General features: G+C 39.3%; 1 protein-coding gene across 1 annotated transcript in view; it reads left to right on the forward strand.

Moving 5' to 3' along the window:
- AVEN (apoptosis and caspase activation inhibitor) overlaps positions 1–26,453 on the forward strand; it is a 193,093-nt gene that overhangs the window by 9,161 nt on the left and 157,479 nt on the right. The gene's annotated exons all lie outside the window — the stretch shown is intronic.

Raw genomic sequence — 26,453 nt, forward strand, 5'->3', positions numbered from 1 at the left:
GGGTGAGTTCTAAGTCTGCTCAAATAAAAACAAGATCTGAGGGTTCCCCTGGTGGCGTACTGGTTAAGAATCTGGTTGCCAATGCAGGGGACATGGGTTTGAGCCCCGGTCTGGGAAGATCCTGCATGCTGTGGAGCAACTAAGCATGTGTGCCACAACTACTGAGCCTGCGAGCCACAACTACTGAGCCCACACGCCTACAGCCCTTGCTCTGCAACAAGAGAAGCCCCTGCTCACTGCAACTAGAGAAAGCCTGCGTGTAGCAATGAAGACCCAACACAGCCAAAATAAATAAATTATTTAAAAAAAAGAGCAAGATCTGAGAATGGAGCTTTTCACAGAGCTTCCAGAAAAGTCAAATAGTGACAGCTCTCTGGGGATGGGACTTTGGCAAGCTCTTCTACCCTCTCCAGTGGCTGCAAGCCTGCTGGTTTTCACAGTCACCATTGTAGTGAGGCTTTTGGTTTTCAGGGCTATCGTAGAGCTGGGTAGAGTGGGATTGGAATAAGCAAGTTGCTGTTCTTACGGAAATGTAACTGTTTTCCTTGAATAAACACTCATTGGGTTGTTGCAAAGTTTTGGTTAATTTCCATAGCTCTGAAAGTGTTGGTTTTAACAATTTTTTGTCAGTGTTCTTGTTGCTTTTGTGGCAGAGTGGATATTCGGAAGTCCTTACTCCGCCATTCTGGAAGTGCTTCTATCCTACTGTTTTTTGAAGCAGCCGTTGCTACTCTTTCTAATTGTTGGAAACTTCTTTTTCTTTTTGTGACAAAACATGTCTCCCCTTAACGCTGTTACGTGTAGGACAGAGTTCTGTTCTCTGGAACAACAGAATTTTTTTTTTTTTTTTTTTGCTGTACATGGGCCTCTCACTGTTGTGGCCTCTCCCGTTGCGGAGCACAGGCTCCGGATGCTCAGGCTCAGCAGCCATGGCTCACGGGCCCAGCCGCTCCGCGGCATGTGGGATCTTCCCGGACCGGGGCACGAACCTGCGTCCCCTGCATCGGCAGGTGGGCTCTCAACCACTGCGCCACTAGGGAAGCCCCAACAACAGTGTTTTTGACTGAGCCAAAACATAGGAAGAATTCCCTTGAGACTAAAAAAATGCCCTGGGGGACTTTTTAATGTTTAATTTGAGAGACTTTTTTTTTTTCCTGAAACTCAACTTGGGATTGACCACATATAGTCAGAGTATGGTAAGTAGGCAAAAATGAATGATTTTTAATTATTTAGTCAAATATGATATTTTATCATTTTATGAGACTATTTTCATGATTGATTCCTCTGAAGATTTTGGCACCTAATTTACAGTTTATATTTTTTAGTACATCCTGGGTGACACTCACTTACATGGGATTGATACACACCACATCATGGTCTCTATCATGTGATTTCTTCAATTCTAAACTTCTCAAATTTGACTTCCAATATTCCTCCCTATGTTGTCAAAATTAATCTGTTTCTTTTCCTTCCCTTTTGTATCAGAGATACAGGTATCTCCTAAGATCAAAAGTTCTACCTGTTCTGTTAAATAACAGAAAAATACCAAGAAGAAAATAAAAATTATGTGTAATATCATTACCCAGAAATAATCAGTCAACATTTTGCTGTATGGTCTTTTGATATAAAACTGGAAAGATGTCATGATAAGACTTTAAGGAAAAAAGATAATATGTATTTATGTCAAAATTATAAGATGTGTACATTCATTTAAAATCCTGAGAGGGTGTGAATACGTATCAAGCTATTAATCTGTGTTTGGAGTGGGGAAAATATAGGGACTATGTGGAACTTTGTCTTTCTCTTTATTCAAATTTTTTATAGTTGTATATTATTAGCAACATAAATACATTGCATTTGAAAAGAGGATTCTACAAATAAACTTTGATTAGAAAATATGACAAGATGGACAGGCAAGATGATGCATATACAAGTAATAGGGATTATCTCTGGGTGAAGGGGCTGTGTGGTGTCATGCACTGTACAAAGGACTTTGTGCGGAAGACAATCACTTTAGTTTGGACAGGTTATATTCCTGTCCCTCTCCTATTTCTCTCTCTCTCCACATACACACACACTATTGTTTTTTTAACATCTTTATTGGACTATATATAATTGCTTTACAATGGTGTGTTAGTTTCTCCTGTATAACAAAGTGAATCAGCTATACATTTACGTACATCCCCATATGTCCTCCCTCTTGCCTCTCCCTCCCACCCTCCCTATCCCACCCCTCTAGATGTACACAAAGCACCGACCTATTTTGTTTTTTCTTAAAGATTTTATTTTGAATCTTTAAGAGTGAATGGTAGACATGATGTCCCTTCACCCCTAAACACTGCAGTGTGTATTTTCTTTTTTTAAAAAAATTAATTTATTTTTGGCTGCCTTGGGTTTTTGTTGCTGCTCGCAGGCTTTCTCTAGTTGCGGTGACTGGGGGCTACTCCTGGTTGCGGTGTGCGGGCTTCTCATTGCGGTGGCTTCTCTTGTTGCTGAGCTTGGGCTCTAGACATGCGGGCTTCAGTAGTTGTGGCTCCTGGGCTCTAGAGCGCAGGCTCAGTAGTTGTGGCGCATGGGCTTAGTTGCTCTGCAGTGTGTGGGATCTTCCCAGACCAGGGATCGAACCCGTGCTGCCTGCATTGGCAGGCAGATTCTTAACCACTGCGCCACCAGAGAAGCCCTGTATTTTCTAAAAGCAAGGAAATCTCGTACATAACTATAGAACAATTATTAAAATCAGGAAACTAAATTGATACAATACTATCATCTAACTTGATTGAGATTTTTCCAGTTGACCCAATAATGTCCTTTATTAGGCTTTGAATCTTGAGGAAATGACATATAGATGTAGGATAATTAGAGATTATTTGCTATAGCAATGATCATGGCATCCTCACTATTTCTGTTAGGTGACTGAGTTCTTAGTTGCTCGTTTCCTGCTTGGGTGTTTTGGGTTTTTTTTTTTCCCCCAGCCTCTAGACTTCTTATCTATTTTATAAGCTACTCGAAATTCTTTTAGTAAATTCATTTGCTGCCCAGGTTTGCCAGAATTGATTTCTATAGTTTGCAGCCCAAACTTTGACTGATATATTACATTTCTCACACTCTCTGGTTTTCAAAATCTTGTTCATCCTCACATGCTAGTTCGAATGCCACCTTCAGTGAAGCTTCCAGTTTTCCTCAGTTAGCAATGTGGTACTTTGTAAATAGAGCACTTATTTTTAGTCTTCATTTTATTATAGTCAGTTATTTACTTGTATGTCTCCTTCATTAATTGTAAGCTACTTGAAGGCCTGTACATGATATAGCACTGTGGTGTTCAGATGAGTGATAGGATTTATCAATAGAAGGTAATTTAGAAGGTAAATGGAGCAAGCTAGAGAGTGTGTGTTTTTAGACAGTGTCATTTGGGAGTTCAGGTCAGGGGAACCCTTTATGTTTCATTTGCCTTTGTTATGCTATTTGAAGTACCCTTCATTGGTGGTTGAGAGCTCAGTAACTAAAAAGTTATTGCTCTCCCAAGGGCCAGATCTACACAAGAGCTTTAAATCACATTGGATTTTATATTTTCCTTGTTCTAAATCTTTTAAACTTTCCAGTGTAATGCAAACCACAGATTTTTTAGACTGTGAGAATAAAACAGGAATTATAGTATCCAGAGGTCTTATATGTATAGCGCCCCTTTTCACTCTTTTGTTTTCTATTTATGTTTTAAACTCATTTGTTGTATGTATTATTCAGACTTGATTCTTATTTCGTCTATACTTTGGAGTCCTTGCCACTTTTATCTTTGCCATTTTTTTGGTCAGTTATTAAATAGAAAAGTTTTTTTTAAAGCTGTGTGATTTATATGGTTCTGTATATTTTAACTTATATTTGAAATGTTAGCGTCCATAAGAAATTTTAGTGTTTTTGTTTTTTCTTAACTATTTCCTAATCTGTTGCTAATGAATTGACAAGAGTACATGTTTGTTAAATTTAAACTAGAATTTATTTATAAAAATGTGCTGTGTTAGTTCTATGTATAGAATAACGGGATTGGAGAAAAAAAATTTTTTTTTACCTAGCAGGGAATAATGAAAGTAGCTTTTTAGTAGTGTTTCTTTATGCTGTAAAATTAGGTCAGGACTAACCTAGGACAGAGCATTTCTTGTGCCCTAACTTTATTATTATTGTTACTTTTGTTGCTTTTGCCAAGTAGAAATTGTAGGTTCTTTATTTGCTTCAAAGAGATGGTAGGAACATAAATTAGGTTGCTTACAAATATTTAAAAATCTATGTTAGGGACTTCGCTGGTGGCGCAGTGGTTTAAGAATTCGCCTGCCATTGCAGGGGACACAGGTTCGATCCCTGGTCCAGGAAGATCCCACATGCTGCAGAGCAACTAAGCCCGTGCGCCACAACTACTGAGCCCACATGCCACAACTACTGAAGCCCATGCACCTAGAACCCCTGCTCTGCAACAGGAGAAGCCACCGCAATGAGAAGCCCGTGCACCGCAACGAAGGGTGGCTCTGGCTCACCGCAACTAGAGAAAGCCCGTGCGCGGCAACAAAGACGCAACGCAGCCAAAAAAAAAAAAAAAAAAAGATGTTAATTTCCTTGCAGATAAACTTCCTAATGAAAGCATATACAGAAAGAACCTTTAAAACTATGTTTTTTAAAAAAGTGTTGATCATATTCAATACTTAGGTAATCTTCTCTTGGTGGGAGTTGATACAACTCACTAATGAAACCATTTGACATCAGGGTTTAGCCCGTGACCTTAGATACTCTTCTCTTGGTGGGAGTTGATACAACACATTAATGAAATGATTTGACATCAGGATTTAGCCCGTGACCTAGCAATTTATCTTACAAATATGTCTGAATAGTTAGCAAATGTAAGTAGATGATTGTTCTTTGCAACACTGTTTAAAATAAGGAAAATCTAGAAACAACTTCCTAAATGTCTGTTAAGAAGGACTGGTTAAGTAAATCATGGTATGTCTATGCAGAGGGATACCATGTAGCTATTAAAGAATGGGGTAGATGTGGAAAATGTCTAATATCAAGGGAAAAAGTTACTTCAGAAAACTTAGTGTTACATTTGTGTAAAAAGATATTCATACAAAGGCATACAATGGAAGGCTGTATAAGAAACATGAAGTGGTTACCTTTGGGGAATAAGAATAGGAGAAAAGGAGGATTTTCCTTTATATATTTCTGTACTATTGAATTTTTATTTTGTTGCCATGAACGTGCATTACTCATATGAGTAAAGAAACAAACATTAAATTACCTAGAACTGCTTCTTCGTAGGCCCTGAAAGGCATCCTTACATTTAACTGATCAGAACCTCCCTGTGAAGGAGGCTGGCAGTGTTAAGTATAGTTTTTTTTAAAAAAAAAAATTATTATTTTTGGCTGCACTGAGTCTTCATTGCTACATGCAGGCTTTCTCTAGTGGCGAGAAGGGGCTACTCTTTGTTACAGTGTGTGGGCTTCTCATTGCGGTGGCTTCTCGTTGCAGAGCACGGGCTCTAGGCCTGCAGGCTTCAGTAGTTGTAGCATGCAGGCTTTAGTATTTGCAGCATACAGGCTCGGTAGTTGCAGCACACGGGGTCTAGAGCTTAGGCTCAGTAGTTGTGGTTCACGGGCTTAGTTCCTCTGCAGCATGTGCAATCTTCCCTGACCAGGGATCGAACCCGTGTCCCTTGCATTGGCAGGTGGATTCTCAACCACTGTGCCACCAGGGAAGTCCTAAGTGTAGTTTTATAGATGAAGATATTAGTAGTTGGGTGGATTTAGGCCTTTTAAAAGATACAGTGAGGTAGTTGGTGGTGGAATGAATACCTGAGGTTTCTAACTTCTAGGATGGGACAAGTTTTTTGTTTATGAATGAACAAAACAATGAATTGTGAATTGTTTTTTTTCCCCCTCCTAGAAAGGGGGTTATGTACTTTTCATGCTCTCCTATCAAGCATATATATCTTTTCTAATATAGCAAATGGTTAGGCTATATTGAATTGTAGTTTATCCCTTAGATCTGTTGACTTAAGTTTTTTTTAGTTTATTCAATATGTATCTCATTGCTCTTACAGATAGCAAATGTGGGGTAGTAAAATGTGGAGATGGGAATTTAAGATTTTCACCAAATGACACAAATGGAGGTTTCCGCCCAGTATGCTAGGTCTACGTGTGTGGCTTCACCACACTGTACCCCCTAGGCTGTAAGAAGCCATGCTTCTATCCCTCAGTTTCTAGTTCCTTAAACATAAGGGGTTCTAAATGGGCTGCTGTGATATTAAAAAGACTGGGAAACTTTTAGCATCCCACTTACCTTCCCTTCTCAGTTTCTTTTTCTAAAATTGGGACCTCTATAGCAAACAAGTATTTATTCATTCTCATTCTCTCTCTCACTTATAAAACATTTAAGTGTGAAAAGCTTTTAAGAGACCACTCAGTTTTATAATGCCATCATTATAGTTTATAATCAATTAAATCATCCTGTAGCTTAAAAAAAAATCGTGTAAGATTCCGATTTGCTCTGTAAGTCCACATTCTGGAAGTGCAGACTGCTTACAAATGACTGTGAAATGGTCACGCTTCATTTCTCTTTACAAAAGTTAAAGGATTTTTTTTTTTTTTTAATAAGAAGTGAATAGTAGAGAGAAAAGCAAATGTGTAAGTGCTCTTTGGCCTAATCAAATAAAGGACAATTGAGCCATCTGTCAAATGCAGGTTGAACTAGGTGTATGAACTCCAGTGCCCTTGTCCAAAACAGGAGTGAAAAGAAAATTCCAGGCCACTCCCAGGCATCATCTGCTGCACAGAACGTGTGTCTGCTCGCAGCCGACGTGAAACCAGCAGCCAAAGTACAGTTTTAGCCTTGAACAGCAGGTGGGGTAAGCAGTGAAACATTTTTCCAAATGGGAGTAACGTTCATTTCATACCTAGTCATTGATTGAACGACCATGGAATGCGTGCAAACCCGAGTGGGTTCAAACCTTAGCTGAGTAGACTAAAACAACAGCAACAGCAACAAATTCTTCACTGTGATTATAAATCTTCTCAATTCTGACTATTTCCTAGATTGTTGATATCATTTCAAACCAGACTGGAAATCTGGGAAATGATGTACACTCACGATTCTCTTTTGTGTTCTTCCTCCCCTTGTTTTGTTAGAATCATACCGTCTTACCCATAGAGGAAAAAAGAGTGGGAATCAGAGAGACAAGTTGTAGGAGAAAATCTTCTTTATTGAGGGGGTTTCTTATCTCTTGGGTGTGTGGGCTTTATCTCTGATTGTTGGTGTGTATGTCATGGCCAAGGGTAATTCAGGCAAGGATAATTAGCAAATGTGTAAGCTTAATAGGCTGCTTAATATTTTATCCTTAACGTAGGTATTTCTAGATGAAAATGTTGCCTGAAACGGACTTTTGCAGTATAAACTCCAGATCTGGCATGTATTATCATATTTGTGAAATTTCAATATAGTTTCATTGATTTTTCAGCATTAGTGGCTTAGAGTTAAGGTAGAACTTAGAGAATAAATTTTGTGGAATAAACAACAAACTTAGGGAGTTGTTCTTTTATTTTGCGTTGAGTCTCTTCTGATATGTGGACTTTCGTTTATGCTACTTCCTTCATTTTCTGTATTGTAGAAACTGAGTTGATATTTGCAGTTTATATATATATATAGTGACTTTTGGTGCCACAGCCATTGTACTTCTCCACTACCAAAGCCGGTATATCTTTAAATACACATTTATTTTAAAAGAACAAATTAAAGGGGCACCTTTCTTTTTTAGTGCAGGAGCTGACCGTCTGTGTTCTGTCAACACCCACAACCGGCATGTGCCCCTCTCTGTATCTACACATATATATTCATTAGCATACTCATATAAGTTGTATATTAATATGCTATTTGGAAGTGCTTTATACTCCCAGTTTTTTCCTTTTTGTTTATGGTAATTTATATGACTTAATAGTTTTCCCTAATGAATATTCTCTGGGCAAAATATCTTTCTTTTTTGTTTTCTGACCTAAATAATGATTACTGATGATGTTATGAAGTGAATGTTTCTGTTTCCCCCCAAATTCCTATGTTGAGGCCTTAATTCCCAGATGACTGTATTTGGAGATAGGGCTTGTGAGGAGGTGATAAATGTTAAATGAGGTCATAAGGGCGGGGCCCTAATCTGATAGACCTGGTGCTCTTGTCGGGAAAGGCAGAGAGACCAGAGCCCCCTCTCCTTGACATGTGAGGATACAGTGAGAAGGCAGCCATCTGCAAGTTAGAGCCGGTCCTCACTAGACATCGTCTGCTGGCACCTTGATCTTGGACTTTCTAGCCTTCAGAACTGAGAAGTAAATCTCTGTTGTTTAAGCCACACGGTCTGTGGTAATTTGTTTGGGCAGTCTGTCTGGCTAATACAGATGGCTAACTTTCTAACCATAAATAAATAGGTATTTTTTATAGTGGGTAATGTGAAGACTTCAGATGAAATAGATTAAGAAACTGATGGGAAATTTAATGCAAACTAAGAACCACTCAGACTGTTACTGACGTGAATAGCCCAGTCTGCTTTTTGTTGTAGCTTACATATATCAATTCTTTTAGTTACTGATCTTTGGATTTTCTTATTTGTGATTGTTGACTTCACATGCGAATGACACATTTTTTTCCCCCTTTCACTCGTCTGTGGTAAAGACGCCCCCTGATACCGGGTTAAAAAGGGCTTCTCTCCTCGAAGCAGGGGAGTTCTTTTTAGAGGAGGCGTATTTGTTTTTTTTTTTATTGTAGCTGTAACAACTTGCCGTAAAGCTTAGTGGTTTAAGACAATACAAATTGATTATCTTATGGTTCTGGAATCCCAACATGGGTTTCACTGGGCTAAAATCAAGGTGTCTGCAGGGCTGCATTCCTTTCTGGAGGCTCCAGGGAGAATGTTTCCAGTTTCTAGAGGCGGCCAACGTTCGTTGGCCCTTGGCTTCTTCCTCTGTTTTCGAAGGTAGCAACGTAGGGTCTGTCTCACTTTACTTCTGTGATCACATCTCTTTTCCTTTCTCTCCTTTTTTCTGCCTCCCTCTTCCATTTGTAAGGATTCTTGTGATTACAGTGGGCCCACCTGTATAATCCAGGGCAGTCTCCCTGCTTTAAAGTCGACTAATTAGCAACCTTAATTCCCTTTTGCAGTGTACCCTAACATTCACAGATTCAGGGGATTAGGATGTGGGCATCTTTGGGGAACAATTCTTCTGCCTATCACAGGCAGAAAGTGATATATTTAATAAAGTATGAGAAAACTTTGCTTGGAAAATTATTGGAGCTCTTGTGTTTCAGCCTGTCTTTTATTGGAAGATTCATGGTCTATTTTTCAACTGTTTAAACCTATGTCCTCTTTTGAGAAACAAACCTCGTCTGTTCTGCGGTCGATAATAAACACATTTGTTTTTTCCCCTCTAAAATATTCACATAACCCCCGCATCCCCCAAGTGTTTGAGCTAAATAAGGTTTGTCACACCTGTACTTCGCCTACATCTGGGCCATTGTTTCAGACTTCTGGAGTACTTTAGGCTCTGGGATATAACATTTGCCCTTTTGTTTGACTTAAAAATCTGCCTAGGGTTTACTTTATTCTTATTACCGGCTCCATTTCCCCCATAATAGTAATTATTTGCTATTGCTATCGTGAACTTATTTAAAGAGGTAAGCATGCCTAACATATTTTCTAAACATGTCCATATACTTAAGAGGTAGGTAGAGTATGGACAGTGCTTGTTCAAAAAAAGTGAAATATCTGCAATCTTAACTGCTTAGTTGATTTGAAGCTAATTTTCAGTTTCATTGTTGTATCAACTGAAATAACTCATAGCAGTAGGATAAGGTGATTGCTTTTGTTGGTATGTGGTGTCAGAGCATATTATATCCTGCCCTGAGATTTTATATATTTATCAATATATGGAGATGTTATATATCTCTGTATAACTATATATTACCTCTAGATAACTATATATGACTATATCTATATATATAGTTTTAAAATAGACTTTATAGACTTTTTAGAAGAGTTTAGATTTACAGAGAAATTGAGAGACTAGTATAGAGAGTCCCCATAGATCCCATACCCAGTTTTTCCCGTTACTAACATCTCACATTAGCATGGAACATTTGTTACAATTAACGAACCAATATTGATATATTGTTATTAACAAAAAGCCATGATGTCAGTTTTGTTTTTTAGTAGAAAAGGAATAATTTGGCATTTGAGAATATTACTTATGAAATATAAATAATGTGTTTTTGGGGGGTGAGTTAATTATGCTTTATTCATCTTTAACTTTGTGATTTGACTTTGTATTGGCTTCTTGATCTGTGAAGACTGACCATGAAGTGGATTTGAACGTTAGATTTAGCTCTGAGTTTGAAAGTAATTTTTCTGGTTAGGACTGAGAGATGATCAGATTATACCTTGCACTTTTCATGTCTTTATGGATCTGCCTTCCCATCACATTTAGAATAAAATCTGAATTCCTTACCCTGCCCTGTAATGCTCTTCTCTGACTCCTGTGAGCCTCTTAGGCCTCATTCCTTCACTCTTTCCTCCAGGTTCAATGCAGTGTAGCCGGGATACTGGCTTTACTTCTGATTTTTTTTTTTTTTTGCGGTACACGGGCCCCTCACCGCTGTGGCCTCTCCCATTGCGGAGCACAGGCTCCGGTCGCACAGGCCCAGAGGCCATGGCTCACGGGCCCAGCCGCTCCGCGGCATGTGGGATCCTCCCGGACCGGGGCACAAACCCATGTCCCCTGCATCGGCAGGCGGACTCTCAACCACTGCGCCACCAGGGAAGCCCTTTACTTCTGATTTTTGAATGTGGCAGGATTGTTCTCTCCTGAGGGCCTGGAATGTTCTGCCTTTCTGCCCCAGATCCCAGCATGGCCTCCTCCCTCATTTTTCTGGTTCTCTGCTTAAATGTTCTGTCTGAAGATGTTTCACTGATGATTCTGTATAAAATAGTGCCCTCATCCTTCTCCAAGCCATTACCCTGCTTTATATTTGTAGGGTTTTATTTGTCACTACCTGAAAGCACAGTGTTTTATGCATATATTTATTCAAACACTGTCTATCTATTTATCTGTTGGTTGGTTGACTCCTACAGTAGAATGTCAGCTCCAGGAGGGCAGGGAATGTTCCATGCACACCAAACAGTGCCTGGCATAGTATAGGCTCTCAATAGATAATTGTTATGTGAGCAAAGAGTGGGTTTTGTGTTTAAGCATGGCATTAGAATATTCTGGAAATATTCACATTTATTTTTTGTTAGCAGCTTTATGCTTTTCCTGTTACAACTGAAAGTAGTGAAGGGAGGCTGGGTGTAGCTGTAGTAACTCTGAAACCAACTCCACTGTCTGGGCTCCTCTCTGCATTATAGTCCTCTATTTTGCCATCTGTGAAAAGAGCCAGAAGGAGTTTAAATGCCTCTGCCAAAGAAATAAGCAGCTGTCCGCTTCCAACAGGTGTTTTGTCTTTCAACGCCCTTAACGGGGAATGTGTGTAGATTACTTTTCTTTAGTCTCTAGCAATATACCTGATGAGCAGCTGTTTACAATGAATAATTACCCACCCTCCTGGCCTCTTAAACCCAGCCTGAGTGGCAGGGAAGGTAAGAGGTGAGGCTTACAGAGTGGGGACTAGAAGAGGAGAGTGTTCCAGAGGTCAGGAAGTTTTGGTTTTCTTTCTTTTTTTTTTTTTTTGAGGGTATTAGATAAATTGTGACACCTAAGAGGAGAATAAGAAATGTGCACGAATATCACGGTTTTATAAGAGTCAATAAAATGGCGATACCATCAAATGGAAGGTGAGAAATGGGCTGGCCCTCAACTCAGGTGTGTGGAAGCTCTCATAATCCGAGAGGCTGAGAGAGATGCTGCCTCAGCAAACCACGGTGGAGTCACTGGGCAGACACGACCAAGGTGGAGTTGGCCCACTACGGCCTGTTTCTTCTGCTGAGTGCAGCTCAACACCATGGACAGATTGCCCGAGGACTCAGAAAAGCAAGGAAAAGCTGGCAGGTGGTGAAGGGAGTGAAAACCCGGGTAAGCGACCTGTATGGGGACCAGGGAGGCGAGTTTCTCATCGTTTTCCTTTTCTCTCTGGCCTTGAACCAAAGGCAGGCTCTCAGCAGAGCTGCAGCCATGGCGCGGAGGTAGCTAAAAACCAAGAGAAAGTCCATCTTTCTGACCAGAAGACTAGGAAAATGCAAGTTGGGGAGTATGGGGTGGGGGGGGGTCCCCTCCTTCTTTTGAATCATGGGATGAGCGCCGGGGTCGGGGAGCATCAGACTCTTTGGAGAGTCAGGCTGGCTGGTGGTGCTAGCAGCTAAAACGTGTAGAAGTCTGTTTTTCTGGCCAGAGGACAAGGAAAATGGGTTCCTGCAGTCAAAAGAGTATGGGAAAATGCCCGTTGTTTTTGTTTTTGTTTTTTTTTGCGCTACGCGGGCCTCTCACTGCTGTGGCCTCTCCCGTTGCGGAGCACAGGCTCCGGACGCGCAGGCTCAGCAGCCATGGCTCACGGGCCCAGCCGCTCCGTGGCATGTGGGATCTTGCCGGACCGGGGCACGAACCCATGTCCCCTGCATCGACAGGAGGACTCTCAACCACTGCGCCACCAGGGAAGCCCCCGTTTTTTTTTTTTTCCTCTTTCTTTTTTTTTTCCCCTTTCTTTTTTTTCCCCCTTTCAGCTTTGCCCTCTGAGGGGCAATGTGGGCGGCTAGAACTCTAAGAGAAACCCGACCTTTGGGCCAGAGGATTGGGAGAATCCTAGAGAGGAAAGAGCTGGAAGGGGATCCTCTCTGTGTGTGAAATGTCCAAAGGCAGGGGCTCACCCTGAGCTGCACATCGGGGAGACAGACTGGAAGTAGCAGTGTAGCAAAAGCCTTGAGAAGTGACATGGGAACTGTTGCCCACAGGAGATGAGACAGAACTTACTGTCTGGATCTAACCAGATTGGTTGCCTGATAAAATGGAACAAACAAAACCGTAACATTCTCCCGAGGATTTTTAATGGGATCCAGAGTCTAAACAACTTCGTATTCACAATGTTATTCTACATCTAAAATGTCACAGTATACCAGCAAAATGTGACCGATTCTTGAGGCAAAAGACAATCAATAAAGGCCAACCCCAAGATGGCCCAGATAATGGAATTCTGAGCCAGAGACTTCAAAGCAGTTATTATAAGTCTGCTCCCTCCATGAGTTAAAGTATCTTGACATGAATGGAAGGATAGCTATTCTTCTTTTAGAAGAAACCGTAGGAGGAAATGTTCGTGACCTCGGATTAGGCAAACATTTCTTAGGTATAGCACCAAAAGGATGATCCGCAAAGAAAACAATTGCTAAGTTGGACTTCCTGAAAAATAAAAACTTATGCTTTGGGAAGGACACTGTTGAGGAAAAAAAAAAAGCGACATAGGAATATATGGGAAATTGCTGTACCTTCCATGTAATTTTGCTGTGAACCTAAAATTGCTATAAAGAATAAATTCTATTAAAAAAAGACAAGCCACAGACTTGGGAGAAAATATTTTCAAATCACATATCCAACAAAGGACCGGTAGCCAGAAAATACACAGAGCTCTCAAAACTCAGTATGAAAGTCAACAATTTGTTTAAATCTTTTCCCCATTTTTAAACAGATGGTTTACCCAAGAAGATATATTGATGGCAAATAGCACAAGGTGGTCAACGTCATTTGTTATTAGGGAAATCCAAAGTAAAACCACAATGAGAAACCACTTTATGTCTATTAGAATGGCTTAAAAAACACCCTGACAGTACCACATCCTAGCACTTTATTATCAAATTAAACGTACGCTTTTCATATGACCCTGCAGTCCCACTCTTAGGTATGTATTTACTTACCCCAGGGAAATGAAAACTTTCTGTACATGAATGTTTATAGCAGCATTTTTTTCATAATTGCCAAAAGCCAGAAACAACCCAAAGATCCTTTAACTGGTGAATGGAGACACAAGCTATCCATGCAATGGTCTACAACTTGGCAGTAAAGAGGAATGAACCACTGTTACTCAAAACAACATGGATGGATCTGCCACTAATGTACTCGGTTAAGTGAAAGAAACTTGGAGGGTGGTATGAAGGGAAACTTTGGGATGATGGGATTGTTCTGTATCTTGATCGTGGTGGTGGTTATATTGATTCCATTTGTCTAAGCTCACAGTACTTTGTATTTTACTATATGGAAATTCATAAAAGAAAATAATTATTGGGGACTGTCTAGTTATAATTTTTAGCAGATCCTAAAAAGGTAAGTATTCCAGACCAAGAGGGCTATTATTTTTCACGTGATATACTTTGGCTTTGAGGTAAGTCATCAGCCCTCTTCAGTGGTGAGAGAAGAGCGTGTCTGTTGAGTAGACTTGTAAACCCGTGATGTCTTTTTAAGTGAATTGTGTGCCTCAGCTAACGAAATCTACCACTCTGGATCTTACTGCTTTTTGAGTGGCTTCAGGACCATTAGAAACAATGAGAGGAATTTCCCTTTTTCTTTTTAACGTTTAGTGCACTGAATTGCTGTGAATAATGCCTGAAGGCTGGTCTCGGGATTGTGTGCAGAAGGAAGCAAGGTTTATCTTGCTGGTGATTGTGACATTTTCTTTGGGACAGACCCAGGGCCTTCTTCCTGTTGCTTCTGTCCTCTAGGGTTGTCTCTGAGGTAGCCCGTTCAGAACTTTTTTTTTTCCCTAACATCTTTATTGCAGTATAATTGCTTTACAATGGTGTGTTAGTTTCTGCTGTATCACAAAGTGAATCAGCTGTACCTATACCTATATCCCCATATCCCCTTTCTCTTGCATCTCCCTCCCACCCTCCCTATCTCACCCCTCTACGTGGTCACTGATCTCCCTGTGCTATCTTAATGACAAGTCACACTCCAGACATTTTCTTTTCTTCTCCTCTTGTCAAAATTGTGATAATGACAGTGTGTTACTCTCAGGGAAGGGCTTTGAATTTCGAGTTTCTTTAATCTAGTCAGTGTGTTGCCTTTTTAGACATCCCAGTGGGGACACTATTTGGGGACACTTTTTGTGCTGAGCATATTATGGGAAGATACAGCATTTTCCTTCTGCCAAGCCTAGAGCTCACGTTCTAATAGGCAGTAGCTTTTTCATATTTATTCCTCTTGAGAGTTTCGATTACGATTTTAAACTCACAGGCTGCCGTGTTAGAGGAAAGCAATACTACGAGTTTAATTTGTGCTTCCTCCACAAAAGAGTATTTGGACACTGTGGGTGGGGATCTAGAGAAGGTGGAATTAAGTGTTGCTTTACATTTCTATGAAGCGGAGATAGTCTCACGCTTACACAGAAGATGAGGCACACGTCACGTCAGTACTGCTAACTCCAAGGGAGTTTTACCGACACGCGATTATTCAGGCTCGCTGTTCCGTGGCCCAGCTTCAAGGCCCTTGGCTTGTGTGCACTTCAAATCCTGGTCCTGGGATTTGCGTTTTGTCCTTGTGGATTGAGGGCTTTGAGAAAATCCACCTTTCTTTAATGCAAGGCGAAAAGCTCTCTCCCTTCCTTATGTGTCTTTGCTGCCCTTTCTTTTAATTAAAGTTTTTTCCTCCCTAATGTTGGAAGAGCTTCCTAAAGGTCACACTTGAAGAGAGCTGCAGAAGGGAAATGCTGATTATAGTATTCTGTCCTTTCACAGGGGAAATTGTCTTGCGAACCTTTCTGCCTCCGGAAAGTGCATTTTCTTTTTCTCATTTCTCAATTTTGGTTAAAGTGGTGCGGATGGGAAGGAAAGAGTTTTTGCTGACATGTAGCCATGATGTCATTCTGTTGATGCCAGAGGAACAGAGAAGGAAGTTCAGCCCGAAAAGAAGAGCGTGGCGGCTTGAGCTCCTTGCAAATGTCACGCATTATGGGGCAAACGTAAGCCTTGCGTTTAACGCAGGCGTTTGTCTTCATTGCAAACAATGCCATCTACAAAATATTTGCCCTTGAAATCTCTAAATACGATGTTTGTAGAAGTTGTCATCCGATTTTTATGGACGTTAAGGGAGCCGACTGACGGGAGTGCTCCGAGCGTCCCAGTCCTTTTCTCTTCAGACTAATATTGTCATGTGTAAGTGCTCTTGAAGATAAAAGATTTTAGTGTTAAAAAATCAGCCAGCCCACAAAAGAGAAATGATATGCATTTTGTACAGATTCCATTCATCGGGGAAGAACTGAATAGGGGGATAAATTCAAAAGAGGCACTTCAAATGGTAGAAAGCGAGAGACCGTGGAAGCATACGTTAAATTATGTGTCAGATAAAATACATGCACAAAGAAACACTTTTCCAATGATTGGTCGAGTGATTCATTCCTCCTTATTCGGTCAGTGTGTGCATGGGCTGCCCCACATCACGTAAGGTAGGGACTTAACAGGAAGAGAATTCTCTTAGGTCCGTTTGTTCTTCCATGTGAAATGGCAAATTCAACAGCTTTCACTGGGTAAGGCCTGGGTTTAGCCCTTGTCTTTAAAGAGAGAACAGCTAAAAAGGGTAGCTGTTGTCTTCAGAAATTTGACCCAGAGGTTAAATTTATAGGTTAAGCTTATAGGTTTTTGCCACAAGGAGAGTAAGTCTGTAATTCAGTCAAGGGATCTAAATGAGGTGATGTGCAGAACTTGTATGAAGGCCCACAAGTTTCTAGCTGCACAGCTGTAACTTAGATCAGTCACTAAGGAAAGTGCAGTCCACTTGACTGAGTTGTGAGGTGGTGTGAAGTGTGTTCTACCAGATGGTAGCATTCGTCCTTTAATTAATATAGATTGTATAAGATGTAAATCACACCTATTTGCTTATTGTTTCCTTTTTTCCACATTTTATCAGTTTGTCACCCATTGACATCATCTTCTATTTTACTTTCGACAATTTTTGCAAAAGCTCATCAACTCCCCTGTTTAATTGCATATTTTTCTTCATGTCGTTGATGTAGGGAAGGTAGTTTCACACATCAGAAGATGATTCTTGAACTATCAGTCTCTGGCTGGTTACATCTCTTCTGCCCGTTAAACAGTCTCATTATTTTTCTCTGTTGGTAGTTAGGAGTTTTGAGCAGGACCTTCACAAAAGCTTTAGAAACTAAAAGACTAAAAACATTAGAATGATTTGTTTCACTAAGATTTTGCTCAGTGAAGAGACATATTTGCAAAAGCACTAAATTGCATCTCAGGCAGATTGTCATTCTGCCTCTGCCAGTAAGACCTTGGGCAAGTTCTTTTCTGAACCTCATCTCATCTCCAAAGCCTTGGGGCTTAAACCAGATGATCTACAAAGATCCTTTAAGAGAAATACTGTTATTTCAACCAAATTTTCAATTTGTCTCCTTGGGTTGATTATTGTGGAACAAGTTTGTAAAGGTATTGGTAAGAAATTCTGTTCTAAAGGTAGAAAATGACATTATCTAGTAGTAAAACGTGTTTTGAGGCATGGAAAAGGGTAGATGACTTCATTAAAAAAATAAATTTATTGACTCTTATGTGCACAGGATAAAGCACAGCAGCATACAAAAGAACTGTATATGACTTTGTGCTTCTTCTAAGTGCTGCTGGAATAAATGGTTGCCAGGTAACAGTTTTCAATCCTTTCAGAATCTCTGAATAAGGCTTACTGAAATCACTTACCTTGGTAATTGGCATCTTATTAGAATTAATAGCTACGTGGTAACAGGGACATTGTATGAAAAATTAAGTGATAAATGTTTCAAAATAGCTAACTTCTTTGAGGAAGCCGCTTAGCATTACTGAAACGAGGATGAGATCTCCATGCTGTTTAAAAGGCAGGTGGAGGCGGTTACTTTGTCTCATTTCGTAGGGAGAGTGTAGCACTCCATTCTAGGCTCTGTGATGAATTGTTAACAGGTGGACTGTGGGTGAATTTGGGATGGGTGGGTGTGTGCGTAGTTGGTGAAGAGACACTTGGCAAATCATACACAATATTTTGATAAGCCCAAGAGATTATTTACAAGACAGTCGTTCAGAACTCTGAACGTAAAGAAGACAAAAGCCTTGTTTTTGTCTCAATACCTGTGCTCACCAGAGGAGGGTATTCACTAAGTATTTAAACTGTTTCTTCATTCTCCCGGACTCTAGCGCCCAAGCACCCAGAGACACTTGGGTTTAGCTCACAGGGGGTTCACAAGTTTGATGGAGAAAAGTTTGTTAGCTGGACCAAAAACTGGTAGAAATATTTTAGAAGAGATTCAGTTTCATTTTGCAGCTCTGGAGATAAATAGTGCTTGAGATAACTTTTGACTAAAGTGTAATATGAAAGAAAGGGGGAAGCTTGTGAGCAAAGAGACTGCCCCATGCAAAGAAGGAAGTAACAAGGAAATGTGACCGTGTGAGACAGATACCCATCAGAGTCCATCTCAGAAGCTATCTTTAATATAACGTTTATTAGGTAATTTTGAAACAATCTGTTGTGCTGATCCGATAGTGCTGTGAACTTCATTCTGATAAGGAACCTAGGAAGTAGAAAATTTCGCCCCATTTTGTGTTCACATAGTGGTTACTGTTCAGATCTGGGGTGTATCGTTTGAAGGAAAGGTGCAGAGCCTCTGAGGAGCTAGGAATGGAGATGAGCGGTATGGCCCCAGCTTCTTGACTTTGCTAACAAATGGTAATCAGTTTTTCATACCTCATTTTTATCAGACTCTGAACCAAAATAACACCAATGAGAAAGAGATAAGCTGGAGAAGGAAAGGGATGGCATGAAGGGCCCCATGAGCCGAGTCACTGAACAGTAGCTTCATGGGTTGTTTTTTTTTTTTTTTCCATGGGTTGTTTTACCTTTTTTCTCTGTTCTCAGATTCTTTCCGCCTCACTTTTTTTTTTTTTTTCTTTTCATGTATTGACATCTCTGATCAACACTGAGACTGGACAGCTCTTCTTTTTTATCCTTTGCCCCAAAAGACTCAGGGTAGAATTTCTAGTTACATACTTAAAACAAGTGAAATTGTATTACGATAAAACACTTCTGGATGCTGTGTGGGATTTATTGTAAAAATGCGCTTATCCTTAGTATGTTTGTCCTTTACAATAACAACTTTGTATGGGATTTGATCATGATCCTCGGTTGTTCCTGATTTTCATGTGAAAGCAGTTTCCGGAACTTTTAAAAGGGAGACACACTTAAGGTTGGCTTTTCAGATTTCATGTCTCTGGAGCCCCCTCTTCTGTTATTTTGTAGTGTAAAAATATGGACGTCTTGGGCTTCCCTGGTGGCGCAGTGGTTGAGAGTCTGCCTGCCGATGCAGGGGACATGGGTCCGGGAGGATCCCACATGCCGCGGAGCGGCTGGGCCCGTGAGCCCTGGCCACTGAGCCTGTGCGTCCGGAGCCTGTGCTCCGCAACGGGAGAGGCCACAACAGTGAGAGGCCCGCGTACCGCAAAAAAAAAAAAAAAAAAAAAATATATATATATATATATATATATATATAGACATCTCACATCTGGTATATCCCTGCGTCCTCACCACCCCTACCCCCAAACCTGGACCTTCTTTTCCCTCCCTCCCTCCCTCCCCTGTTCTGCTCAACTGTGACTCTACATCCAGCAGTTTCTCCAGAGTGGAGTCTTGTCCTGCAAAGCTTTGTTTGCCCTGTTACTTTTGAGAGTTCATAAGGCCCTGGCTTACTCAGCCCCTTCAGGCTTTCCTGTGAACGCCTTGTACACACCCACTACTGGAATACAAACGACCCAAGATTCTTAGCCGCTGCTCTCCACGGACCTCTTCTGGTGAGCACCTGTTGTTTATTTTGGGATGCTCAGGTCTCCTAGGTGCTCCATTGCTCTCTTTGCTTCCTCTCACAGGTGCTGGTACATGTGGGGCTTGTGACTGCTGGTGATTGGTTTCTCCCTGTTCATCTCTGTCACTTTGTGGCTGTACCTTGCCACCTAGGTTTTTGTGGATGTTTTCCGTGTATTTTTGATTTTTCTGTCCTCGTGGTTCTGTGTGGACTTTATGAGGAGATTTGGGAAGACTAAAAAACTGCTACTACTGCTACCATCTTCCTCGAATCCTCAAACATGTTTTTCTTTTTTACCCTTTCCCATGATTGACCTCCCTGGGCTGTGCTTTGAACAGCTCTCATCCCATAGTTAGAAGCATGTTTTTTGCTAATTCTCCTTGAACCTGAGGACCGCCTTCCAGCAGGAGATAGCAGCTGTTTCGTTTACTAGACTAATCTGAGGCCATGTGTTCACAGCTAGAGCCGAGGTATACCATTCCCTCAACCTTCTTGCCTTCCCTGAAGTGCAAGACTGTTCCTGCAAACGTCCCCCATCCCTGTCCTTCCTCCATTTCTGATGCTCTCTTGCTCCCATAGCGTCTTAGGTTTTTTTTCAAAGCACATATCACACTGCTTTAAGTGTATGTTTGCTTCTCTGATTTCCCCACAGAACAGCGGTTCTTAAGGCTAGGGACCTTGTCTTGTTTTTTATATTCCCAGTGCCTGAGCTGGTGCTAGGCACTCAGCAACTACTCAAGAAATGCTTGTTGAAGGAACACTCGCAAACGAGTGGTGCAAGGAACAAAAGCAGTCCTCTTCAGATATATTGTAAGATAGACAGAGGGAAAGGAAAGTGCCACTTAGGCTTGTAGTTAAAGAAAAAATGTGTCTTGGTATGGAACTCTGAAGATGACTATTTTAATTTTTATTTTCAAAATTTCCGGTGGGGAGAGGGTGGCAGTGGTCAAACCACATCTACCAAGTCCATTTTGATTATAACCACGAAAAATGGTCATGGGGAATTTAAGAGATGTCGAACAATCAGTGATAATGATTAAGGAATGAGAACTTTGTCATTATGAAGGAAGAAATATGATTAATTTAGGTAGAGAACATAATCATAGACCCAGGTAGACTGGCCCAATGTGATTTCTACATGATCTTGCTTGAGGGCAGAGGGTGGACCAGGGCTACCCAGGTTCCCTTTAGCTTGATAATTACTAATTTAATTACATTCTCTCTGGTGTTTTGAGGGTTTGGGGAGTGTCTTAAAGTTGGCCAGATAAACAACAGCTATTTAGTGGTCTGTGATTTTTCTTGAAAATGAAAGGTGATGACATTAAAACCTCAGTAACTAAGGAAACCAACCCTGTGCTGGTAGAGAAGTGAGATGAAAATTTAACTGAGACAGAGTTGAAAGAAAATCTGGCCTATAGAGAACGAACTAGTGGGGAGGGGGAAGAGGAGAGGGGCAAGATAGAGGTAGGGGTTTAAGAGGTACAAACCACTGTGTATTAAATAAATAAGCTACAAACAAGGATATGTTATACAGCACGGGGAATATAGCCAATATTTTATAATAACTATAAATGGATATAGCCTTTAAAAATTGTGAATCACTGTGTTGTACACCTTAAATTTTATAATACTGTACATCACTCTGCTTCGATCTAAGAAAAAGAAAATCTGATTTCCAGTGTTAAGCCCATGCAGTGTAATCCCTGGGACGATGGGACAGAGGCAGGTGCACCTGAAGTACCATTTGCCTTCTTAGGAAGAGTAAACTGTCAATGGCTGTGATAGAGGGGAATATGTTTTGTACACTGAGCTTTACCCAGGGATGCTTGGTCTACATGCACTCTTTATACGAAGGTTGATTATTTTTGTGTATGTAAAACCTTTCAGTCAAATGTTTTGGTAAAGCAGGGTTCTTACTTGAAGGCCTCTTAGTTGCTTTTCTGGTTAATTTGTGTGACTTAGAGCATAACCACAGCAAGAAGCAAATTGTCTTCCTTATAGTTGCATTTAGTGCCTTCTCTACCGGAAAAATTGTTGATGTTACTTCGTAGAATTTTACCTGGGAGTTGGGACTTACAAGGTGGATTAATTTGGTAGTTTTTAAACCTTTTTTAAGCCTGAATTCTTACATGGAGCTCAAGATGTAAAGCAGATAAAGCGAAACTGATTCGTTCTATTGCCACTCCCGCCCTCCTTTCCATAAGGACTCTATAAAAGGACAAACACGAAGTAGAGTTTAAAATCACCAGTTGGAACGAATGGATAAATAAAATGTGGTCTATACATACAATGGAATATTATTCAACAGTAAAAGGAATGAAGTACTGACACACACTACAACGTGGACGAGCCTTGAGAACATTATGCTAAGTGAAAGAATTCAGCCATAGAAGTGATTTCATTTATAGGAAATGTCCAGAATAAGCACATCTGTAGCGACAGAAAGTATATTAGTGGTTTTCTAGAGCTTTCTAGAAAATGGAGAGTGACTGTTAATGGGTACAGACTTTTTGGGGTAATGAAAATGTCCTAAAATTGATTGTGGTGATTGTTACACAATGTTGTGAATATACTAAAGACTATTGAATTACATACGCTAAATGGGTGAATTGCATGGTATGTGAATTATACATCAATAAAGCTACTATTTTAAAATTTGAAAAAAAATAAAATCACCAGTTGGCCCAATGAAAGTTACTGCAGTCTAATTTCCCAGACTGCCCTTAAATCATGGAAGCAGTAAACTCTCAAGGTCTTAGGTGGGCTGCCAGCAAATGGTAATTGGCTTTCTGTGCCTCCTGTTTTTAGGCAATGTGCTGAAACAATAACACAGGTGAGAAAGAAAGACTTGAGAAAGAAAGATATAAGGACTGGGGTGAGTGAGGGGGCCTGTGGAGAAGTGTCACTGAACAGCTGGTTTGAGGGTTGGGTTACCATTTTCTCTGTTCTCAGATGCCTCCACCCTCTCTTCTTTCCCGTATACTGATCACAAAGAGGGACAAGAAAAGAGGCTGTATATCATTCTCTTGCTAGAGAAACAAGCAAATTGAATACAAATTGAATGTGAATACAGTCTGGATCACTTTTTTTCCCATTCTTAATGGCCACAGTATTTTGGAGCTCAAATACTCCGTACGTTGTTCTGGGATAGATAATTTATATATATATGCCATATATTGCATTTACTAATTTTTTCAAGTATGATCATGCTGTAATGTGTATTTTATTTAATACACAATGACAAATGGAAATGTCCTTCTTAGTATACCTGTATACTAGGTATATACTATATTTTTAATTCAATCATTTATTAAAATTTAGCTTCTTGAAATGATATATAAAAGTTATTTTTGCTAGCACACTTTTCTAATACCGAAAGCTGTCATTGAACTCTTTAACCATGATGGCGTGTGAATTTTTTTTTATTAAAAGCATAATTCAAAAAAATAGTGATGCCCAACAAGGACCTACTGTATAGCACAGGGAACTATACTCAGTATTTTGTAATAACCTATCAGGGAAAAGAATCTGAAAAAAGTAGATAAATATGTAGGTGTAACTAAATCACTTTGCTGTACATCTGAAACTAACACAACATTGTAAATCAACTACACTTCAATAAAAAATAGTGACGTATCAGTTGCTGCTTAGGGTCCAAATGATTATGTGAGAAAAAAATAACCTTAATAGGGTTAAAAATATAAAAGTTGGCAACTAGATTATTAACTAATGATATATTTTAAAGCTTGATAACATTTAAAAATTTTATAGTAGGATGAATTAATATAATTTTCAAATTATACACAGTGTAACATTTTTGGTTGGATATATTTGACATTATTACTTAATTACTGAAATCAGTTTCCAGTTACTTTCTGTAGGAGGGTTTCCTTAAAAGTGTTCTTTCATATTTTTCTATCCCACCTGTTCGCTTCTGTGGTATAATTACATTTTGTGAGAAACATACAAGTTTGTTGAAAAATGTGTGATTGACTATTTTCAACCTCCTTATTAGGTTCAAAGCAGGAAAGCTTTTTCTACACCCATTTACTCCAGAAGAAAGTAGAACAGGGACCTTCAAAAGCTAGGTTCCTGAGTATAAAAGGCTTTAAATAGGATCTGTTGTCTAGCTGTTATGTATTAGTAACTTCCCAGATTTTACTGGCTTATCTGCAAGCTCTTAATGATAAACATAATCTTTAAAGACTGTTGCTTTTTTGAAAGAAAAGGTAAGAGGATATTTAAAAAATAATGTTGCCCAAACATGATGTTCATAGGCTGGCCAGTTAAATTAAGCTGATTGCAAGTTAATGTAAATTATTGTCGTAAGTTAAATAGGGCTACAGCTTCAGTGAGTAAACATTTTTATTTGTTCTGCTGTGTGTATTGGTACCTTTTGTCTAGTTGCTCTAGCCATGATCAAAAATGAGGTGTTGAAGTTTCCAAATATTGTTGAACTATTTTTCCCTTCAATTCTGTCAGTTTTTGCTTCATATATTATGGGGTTCTATCTTTAGGAACATATGTTTAAGTGTTTACATTTATCATCTTTCTGATAGATTGACCCCTTTTCTCCTTGTATAGTGTCCTTTTTTGTCTCTTATGACAGTTTTGCCTTGAAGTCTATTTTGTCTCATATTTGTGTAGCCACTCTAGATCTCTTTGGCGAACTGTTTTGCGTAGAATATCTTTTTCCATCCTCTTACTTCATTTTAATGATATTTTTATCTTTGAATCTAACATGTCTAGTGTAGACAGCATATAGTTGGATTTTAAAAAATCTATTCTCCTAGTCTCTGCCTTTTTGATTGAATTGTTTCATTTAATCTATTCATATTTCATGTTATTATTGATACAGTTGGATATTTGTATCTGCATTTTACTTTGTTTTCCACATGTCTCATGTATATCATTCCTCTGTTCCTCCTTTACTGCTTTCTTTTGCACCAAGTGAATACTTCCAATGTAACATTTTAATTCCTTGAATGATTTTTTTCACTTTTTTGTAGTTATTTCCTTAATGGTTGCTCTAGGGCTTACCATATACCTTTTAATTTATTAGAATCTGCATCAGATAAGTTAATTCCAATGAGGTATAGAAACATTACTCCAATACATTCTAGTCCCCATTTCCCCTTCTTGTGGCATTGTTGTTATACATATTACATCCATGTTACAAAACCAGTAACACATTGTTATAATTATTGCCTTATATAATTTTACATCTTTTAAAGAATATGAGAGAAGAAAGAAGAGTAAGTATATATTTATGGCTTTTGTTACAAGAGCCTTCTTATTTCCTATTTCTAGTCTTTTTCATTTGTTTTTGTGTATTCCCCATATAGAGTTATTATTTCCTTAGACTAATACAGTTTTGCTCCCACTCACATCCTTTTTGCTGTTATTGGCAAATGTATTGTTGGGTCTATAACGTATAGAAATATAACTGTGCACATATTGTTTTGTACAGTTGCTTTTAAAATCAGTTATTGGAAGAGAGGCTGTATCAGATATGATTTGCAAATATTTCTCCCATTCTGTAGGTTGCCTTTTCATTTTGTTGGTAGTTTCCCTTGCTGTACAGAAGCTTTTTAGTTTGATGTAGTCCCACTTGTTTATTTTTACTTTTGTTGTCGAATCCAAAACCTCATTCCCAAGACCTATGTCAAGGAATTTATCACCTATGTTTCTTCCAGGAGTTTTATGGTTTCAGGTATTACATTCAAGTCTTTAATCCATTTTGAGTTAATTTTTGTGTATGGGGTAAGATAAGGGCCCAGTTTCATTCCTTTGAATGTGGCTCTCCAGTTTTCCCATCACCATTTAAAGAAGAGATTGTTTTTTTCCCCATTGTATATTCTTAGCTCCTTTGTCATAAATTACTTGACCATATATGCATGGGATTATTTCTGGGCTCTCTATACTGTTCCATTGAGCTATGTGTCTGTTTTTATGCCAATACCATACTGTTTTAATTGGTATAGCTTTGTAATATAGTTTGAAATCAGGAAGTGTTATGCCTCTAGCTTTGTTCTTCTTTTTCAAGATTGCTTTGGCTATTTGGGGTCTTTTGTGTTCCCTTACGAATTTTAGGATTGTTTGTCCTATTTCTGTGAAAAATGCCATTGGAATTTTGATAGGGATTGCACTGAATCTGTAGATTGCTTTGGGTAGTATGGACATTTTAACTATTAATTCTTCTAATCTGTAAACATGAACTAGCTTTCCATTTATTTGTACTGTTGATTTCTTTCATCAGTGACTTATAGTTCACAGTATACACCAGACTTATTTCATAATGATGAGGTTAACATAATAATGATGCCTTCCTATTTAGTTTTCACATTGCTTTCATCAGTATTTTCTTATTTGTTCTGTTCTTTCTCTCCATCATGGGGCTATGCATATTTTATTTTTTGTCCCAGATTTTTGCCAGATGAACCAAACATAAAATCTGTAGGAGTTTTTAAGATACACCTTTCTCTAAGTTACATCAAATGTATTCTAAACTTTATTACTTTTACTACCCTCTTGTGATGGAGGCTAATGACGACTTTTCTTGTCTCCACTGTTGGGTGGAGGTAATGAGATCTTGTTCAGTGATTCTTCTAATTTGGGAATTAGTGAGTCATTCAGCTGTG

The sequence above is a fragment of the Lagenorhynchus albirostris genome, chromosome 1, assembly GCF_949774975.1.
Source record: "Lagenorhynchus albirostris chromosome 1, mLagAlb1.1, whole genome shotgun sequence".
Taxonomy (NCBI): Eukaryota; Metazoa; Chordata; class Mammalia; order Artiodactyla; family Delphinidae; genus Lagenorhynchus; species Lagenorhynchus albirostris.